Source organism: Peromyscus maniculatus, chromosome 16, assembly GCF_049852395.1.
Source record: "Peromyscus maniculatus bairdii isolate BWxNUB_F1_BW_parent chromosome 16, HU_Pman_BW_mat_3.1, whole genome shotgun sequence".
In the NCBI taxonomy this organism is placed as follows: Eukaryota; Metazoa; Chordata; class Mammalia; order Rodentia; family Cricetidae; genus Peromyscus; species Peromyscus maniculatus.
The window spans coordinates 59538993-59546514 of record NC_134867.1 but is presented as its reverse complement, the minus strand read 5'-3'; positions in this window follow the sequence as shown (position 1 = coordinate 59546514).

Genomic DNA, 7522 nt, shown 5'->3' with positions numbered 1-7522 from the left:
GATAGCCACAGTCAGGGTCATAGGCTCAGCAGCAGACGTGGAGCCCAGGGGCGGCAGGCAGGAAAGACCATTTCCTGGACTTCCTCCAGCCTTCTCGAAGCACCCCACAGTTAGCAAGACTTAACCCCCCCACCCGACCCTCGTAGAGCAGAAGACATGCTCAGAGCCTCAGCATCACATGTCAAGGTGCAGAGAGCAGACTGTTGAAAGACGTGACTGGAGGGCCAGCACCGGGCTGGGGCTGGGGCTCAGGGAGAAGGACACTCATCTTGCGCGTAGCCGGGGCCCTAGGTTCAAGGCTCAATCTCTAGTACCACACACAAACAAAACAGAACTGGCAGCCCTGGCTCTCTGGACCCTGGGGCTTATGCTAATCCACGCCAACTTGTCTGTTTGGGAAACCATATGCACCTGAAAGATATCAAGCATTGTCCTAGGGGTATCCCTGGGATTCAGAATTTGGTGTTTGGGCTTTGCCGCCAACCTTAACCTTTTAATTTGGGTGTGGCTTTAGTATCCACAGGTCAGCAGAATCGAGCGTTCACATGTTGTGTGCAACCATCACCATCCATCTTCAGACGTGCTCACGTGGAAAAATGAAAACTCTTGGCCCCTTAAACACAAACTCCTCACCCCACCCCACCTTCCGGCCATGGAGGCACCCTTCTGCTTTCTGACTCCATGAGTCCAGCCACTCTGGGGAATTCAGGTAAATGGAATCATACAATGCTTGTCCTTTTATGACTCACTTGTTCCATTCAGGATTCCTTTGGAGTTCGTCTCCAGTCAAGCACATGTCAGGACTCCCCTCTCCTCGAAGGCTGACTCTGTATGTATATTAGAAGCTGCAGTTTGCATCCCCCGCTGCACATATGGACCACATCCTGCTTACCTGTCCGTCTGTGATAGGCTCCTGTATGTGAATCAGGATGCTAGCAACACAGATGTGTGAGCATCTCTTTGGGTCTCTGCTCTCAGTCCGTTAGGAAATGGACCTAGAAGAACTGCAGGATCACATTAACTTTTTTGGGGACCCGCCAGGCTGTTTTTCACAGTGCCTATATTTGTTCCTATTGCTATTGGTAGCTGAGCGCTTGGGCACACCAGGCTGAAGTGGTATGGGAAAGCAGGGGTGACGGGGAGTCCATCTGGAATATAAGACCCCCAGCTCATTGCATCGGTGACAGAAAGAACCCCAGGATGGGAACACCATTAGCCTGAGACTTTTCCTAATTAGGGACCCTTTTCTTTTCCTTGAATAGTTGTTTCCTAATGAGCCAGAGACGACCCTGTGTGGTGGTCTTCAACATCTGTTGTTTATGCCTGTCTGCCAGGCTAGGACTCAAATACCACCGCTACCAAACTGAAATTCTTGCATACTCTAAGTAAAGGCCGTACAAATATGTAGAGCCAGCCTACTTTACAAAGCCTACGAAAGCATGCCCAACATCTGCTAACCCAACACAAGGCAGATTCTGTTCTGTGAGAGACACTGTATTAGTCCGGCTTCTCCAGAGAAACAGAACCGTTAGGGTGTACAAACATGTGAACATATAATAGACGTGTAGACACAATATATTGTGTATTAGTATAGTGTGTGTATACTAATATAATATATGGTGTGTGTCTATAATATACTAGATAGATGGATGGATGGATAGATAGATAGATAGATAGATAGATAGATAGATAGACAGACAGACAGACAGACAGACAGACAGATAGATAGATAGATATTGAAAGGAATTGGATGACACAGTTAAGGAGGCTGAGAATTCCTAAGGTGTGTGCTTGGCACACAGCAAGCTGACCGACCATAAGAGCCCTGAGGCAGGAGAAGGCAATGTCCCAGCTCAGAGTCAGGCAGACCCCAAGTTCTCCCTGTATGTCTTCCTTACTGGGGCCTGCAGCAGACTGAAGAGAACATATTACTTGACTCAGTCAGCAGGCACATAGTTTCATGCAGAGACATCCTCATACAGTACAGATTTATACTCGGCTACATGCTCCAGCTCCTTAAGAGTGGATTTCCACCAGTCAGCCTCCATAGCTTCACAACTGCCCTGGTCCTTTGAAATGCTCTAGCCTAGAGCCTCCCGGTGACAAAGGCAGTCTCCTATTCTCCTTCTCCCCGGGAGTTGCCTTGCCCTCTCTTGGAGTGGCTGCCCTGATTGCAATCCCAGAAGTTCCTTTGTTAGGAGCAGCTCTTGAGCTAGTCGGCATGCCCCAGCACCGCCTTGAAACCTGTGCAGCAACAGCGCCACCTGGTGGTCTGCCTTCTTCCCGCCTCAGCCCCGAAATCTTGAAGAGCCCCCTTTCCAAGACCAGAAGACCCCTTTTCTCCCTTCCGACCCCATCCACGTGCTTGAGAATACGCTGCTCTCAATCACCGTGTCTTCTGCACCAAGTCCGTTCTCAATCCCCCTGGATTTATATCCTTGTCCGGGGAATTCTGAACCAAGGTTGGGGAGTGGGCGCGCACACAGGGTGAAGGACAGCCTGGCGTATTCATGCTTAGCACAGTGCACGGAGTATAGACCACGCTCGGTGAACGCCTGAGCTAACCGAAACAAGCGTGGCAAATAATATTAGACTGACCACGTCGTCATGCGAAGGATGTTTTTTTTTTTTTCCCCCAGCAGGCCCGGTGATTGCAATAGTATGGTATGAAAGACACTCAACTGTATTTATTTCTTTACTGTTTGTATGAAAGACACTCAACTGTATTTATTTCTTTACTGTTTCTTTTTAAGCAAGACTATAAAGCTCTGGTTTCAGTAAAACTTGGGGAAAAAAAAAAAAAAACAGGAGGGGAAAAAGTTCCTTCCTAACCAAACAGTCAAGGTCTCTAAATTTAAACAGTGAGTTTTCCCCTCCAATCCCTATTTGGTAGAAGGCTGCACTATTATGTAACCTTGCCTGTTGCCAAAACAGAATGTAAATTAGCGAAAGGTAAAAAAAACAAAAAACTGTATGTTTAAAAAAAAATCTTAATTCTTTTTGATCCTGGGGGGAAAAAATGAAGAAAGCAACTGCCCTTCTAATCTTTCATTTGCCTTTTTATTATTAATATGTACATTTGGAATGCTTTCCCTTCACGAAAATATGTTAGAGGGAGAGTTAATGTTCTTCATAAGATGACAGGCAGAACCTGTCAAATGCTATTTACAGCTTGCAGCAGAGAGCTGAAGAATAATTTATTTGGCTTATTAAGTTCTGCCTATGCCCAAAAGCCAACGAAACTCCCAACCCCTCAAATTCTGAAATGTCAGAACCCTGTGATTAAATGTCTTGATATCCACCATCTGTCTGAGGCTATCATCTGTGAAATGTGTTTGCGTTGCCAAATGCAATCTGCCCCAATACTCTGGGTGGTTGGGATTTACTCGTGGTCCAAAGTTATCTAGCATCAAAAGGCCTCCTGGAAGGATGTACCCGAGCAAGACGAGGCTGACCAGAGAGAGACAAGACTTCCACGTAGCAGCTCAGACTCGGAGGGGCTCAGCTCATTACCAGACGCTACACACATCACCAGAGACTGTAAGAAACCGCCCTCCATGGAAGACGTCTACATAGCCTGGAGATCGGTGGGCTCCTCCAAGTGTCTGTGAACGGGGCTGCATTCCCATACAATTGATCTCTTTGTAGCCCCCGGTGTATTTTTGTGGATTCCTAAGAGAGAGTCCAAGGCCTTCAGTAGCTGAACAAATGATCAGCCATACAAAATGGGGGGCGGGTTTTACAAACAATACAAGCCCATGGAGTTTTGTTCATTGTGGACACCTAGGGAGCACAATTCGTAAAAACAAAGCATGAGCGCTTTGGGGGCGGCAGTTCTGGCTTCTGCAGCCCCAACAGGCTAGGCTCGGCCACCCATCTCTAATGCTAGTTGGTGAACAGTGGCAAAGATCAGAGAAAGGAGATTTGATCAATGTACAATGGGGAGGGGACAAAAGAGAGCTCTACTGATTCCAAGTTCATCTTCCGAGTGTTGGCTTGAGCTTTGGAGTTATCTGTTTATTGCTTTCTCCTTTATATTTTTCTTGCCTTTTTTCATAGTCTCTTGGTATACATTAAGTGCCACCATGCCTGTTTTTTTTTTTTAAGATTTATTTATTTATTATGTATATAGTGTTCTATTTGCATGTGTCCTTGCAGGCCAGAAGAGGGCACCAGATCTCATTATAGGTGGTTGTAAGCCACCATATGGTTGCTGGGAATTGAACTCAGGACCTCTGGAAGAACAGCCAGTGCTCTTAACCACTGAGCCATCTCTCCAGCCCACCATGCCTATTTTTATGCACTGCTGGTGAGAGGACCCAGGGCTTTGTGATGCCAGGCAACCACTCTACCAGTGGAACTGCATCTCTGGCCCTCAGGTACCGTTATCTTTGTGCCTTCAGCCTTGAAGGAGAATGAGATAGATTTCAAATACATGTATAAAAATACCTAATATCCTAAAGACATACTTCTTCCCCAGAACTGATCTGTATTTGTAATACAATTCCAAACAAAATTTCAACAGGGTCTTTAAAAAGCAAAAAATACGGCTCCTCTCCAGGTGGGACTGGATGGCATGATGTCTCCCAGAAGTCTCTGCTTGCAAGCACGGTGTCTGAGGAAGCTTGCCTCAGAGGACACCAGCCGGCATTTCATCAAAGCTAAGTGCTTTCCCAAGTATCCCTGGGCCAAGAAGCTGGACTGACCTGCTTTTTGTTTGTTTGTTTGTTTGTTTGTTTTATTTTGTTGTTTGTTTGTTTTGTTTTTCGAGACAGGGTTTCTCTGTGTAGCTTTGCGCCTTTCCTGGAACTCTCTCTGTAGACCAGGCTGGCCTCAAACTCAGAGAGATCTGCCTGGCTCTGCCTCCCGAGTGCTGGGATTAAAGGCATGCACGGCCGCCGCCACCCGGCTTTGACCCCTTTGTGCAGGAAGTTATCAGGTCAGGCTCCCAGGCGGACCAGAAGGAAGTTGTCTGGGAGCACGGTGCAAACACCTCCCTGCCGGTTGCGGGCAGGTGGGCTGTGCGGTGCCCCTCACCCCGAGGACTTCCAAGTCATCTTTGCCGTGCCCGTCAGCAGCAAGTGCAAAGGGCGCTTGTGTGAGAACTGGTACTGGTTTAAGAAGGCTTTCACTAGACAGCGATGTGAAAGGGACTTTACAGCATAAAGTGCTTCCAGGTCACCCACAGTGTCACCCACACTGACGCATGCTTTCTTCTTATCCACCAGGAGAAGGCTTGCCTGGAGGGGAGGGGCGGGGCCAGGGGAGGGGGAGGCTGTGCCACAGAGTCTCCAAGAACAAGGTGCTCACACAGGATGAGATGATTGGTGGCCTCAGGGTGACCAAGAGCAAAGGCTACAAAGGGGTCACCAGTTACTGACAACCAAGGGCTGCCTGTGTTGGAAGCTGGCACCCTGCCCTTGTGGCCTTCTCTAGCCTGAGCTGAGCAAGAAGGCCTACTGTAGATTGGTCAGGTCTGCCATTTCCCGGATGGCAAGCTGATCAAGAACATGCCCCACCAACTCTGATAAGAGCATCAGCCCACCAGGCAGCTTTGACAGTGACCGATGTCTTTGTCGCACTGAACACTGTATGATGGGGACTGGTAGGTACCTGTGTACCTTAGGCATATCCTTAATGGTGCAGACCAAGTAAATTGCCGGCTCTGTAGAAGATCGATCTCAAGTTCATTGACACCAAGTTTGGCTGCGGCCACTTCCGAGATATGGAGAAGAAATCATTTGTGGAATACTTCAGTGGGTAAACAGCCACACAAGTGTGAGCACTGGGTCTGAATCCCTAGAGCCCACATTAAGGTGGGTGAACCCAATAGCAAGTGTCTATAATGCCAGTGTTATATATGGAGAGATGGGCCCAGGAGAATCCCTGGAGGCTTAAGGCCAGCTAACTTGTCACCCCCCCACACACACACAGTGAACAACAAAGGGACCCTGTGTCCAACAGTGACGGCAAGAATCCACGCCCAAGGTTGTCCTCTGACCTCCATCCACACGGTGACAAACACAAGCCCACGTTCACACACATAAATGTTCACGCACATGTGGGTGCACACACACACACACACACACACACACACACACACACACGCACATGCACATTGCTTTTTTAAGGGAGAGAGAGAGAGAGAGAGAGAGAGAGAGAGAGAGATTTAGAGAAGATTGCCAGGGAAGCAGGTACTTAATGTCAGGATCATGTCGCACAGCTGGCAGGAACTCAGTGTTTTTTTCCTCCCAGCAAGGGGGAAAAAAAAAACCCACGCAACTTTATTCAGATATAATTCACACGTCATGATTCACCACTAAAAATATGCAAGAGTGGTTCTCCAACATGATTTTCTCATAACCTGAAAAGATTCTAAACGGTCCGTGCAACGGAGACAGTTCAAAATAGGTTGGCTCCCTCCCGTCGAGGCTCAAATGGCGTGTGGAAAAGTGTTCCCAGGCAAACCCGCGGTGATGGAGAATGGAAACCCGTGTCGGGGGTGCGGGCAGAGCTTGGGAGGCTTGTGCTACCTGTCACTAACTAAAGCTAGCGTGGCGAGGGGGGACTTCCCGAAAGCAGCACTTACATACAGCTCCAGTGAGGAAGGTAGACACGGTTCCAAAAGGAACCGGTGGTGGGGCTGGAGAGACAGTCCAGCAGTTAAAAAAACTCGATGCCCTTGCAGAGAACCCAGGTTCGATTCCCAGCACCCATATGGCGGCCCACAGCTGTTATCTTAGTTCCGGGAAGTCTAGCTCCCTCTTCTGGCTTCCACTGGCACTGCACACATAGGGTCCACATAAATACACGTAGACAAAACACTCATACATATAACACATGAAATTTTAAAAAAGTAAGATTTTTTTTGAAGTTGACCAGTGGGGGGGGGTAGGGGGGGCAGGGGCGGAAGTGAAGGTGCTGATTAGGCCAGGCTCACTCTGACAGAGCTCGAGGAGACCATCCCCTCCTTGTCTTTCTTTCTGGGTGCCTTGCCTCGTAGACTAATCGACTTACGCTTCTGCCATCATGAGGCCACCTCCCTCTGTGCTTCTGTCTCCACATGGCTCTCTTCTAAGGGTACCAGTCACTAGAGTTAGTGCACACACTGACCCACGACTCAGCACACACACGGTCTAAAGGAGGCCACTTTCTCTGCTGTTGTCTTTGGTTTGCTTGCTTTTGCTTTGGAGATTAAAAAAGTCTCATGTAGCCCAGGCTAGACTCAAAGTCACCATGCTGCTGAGGCTGACCTTGAACTACTGATCCTATTGTCTGCCCCTCAAAACACTGGGGTCAGGGATGGCTGTCATCACACCTACTTCAGAAGGCCTTGAGCATTTCCTATTGCTGTGATAACACATGGGCCAAAATCTACTTGAGGAGGAAAGGATGGATTCCATCTTACATGCCACAGTCCATCACTGAGGGGAGCCAGGGTAGGAATCTGTAGGCAAGAACTAAGAGAGAGTGCTGGAGTAAACACTGCCTACTGACTTGGTCCCCATGGTTTGCTCAGTGT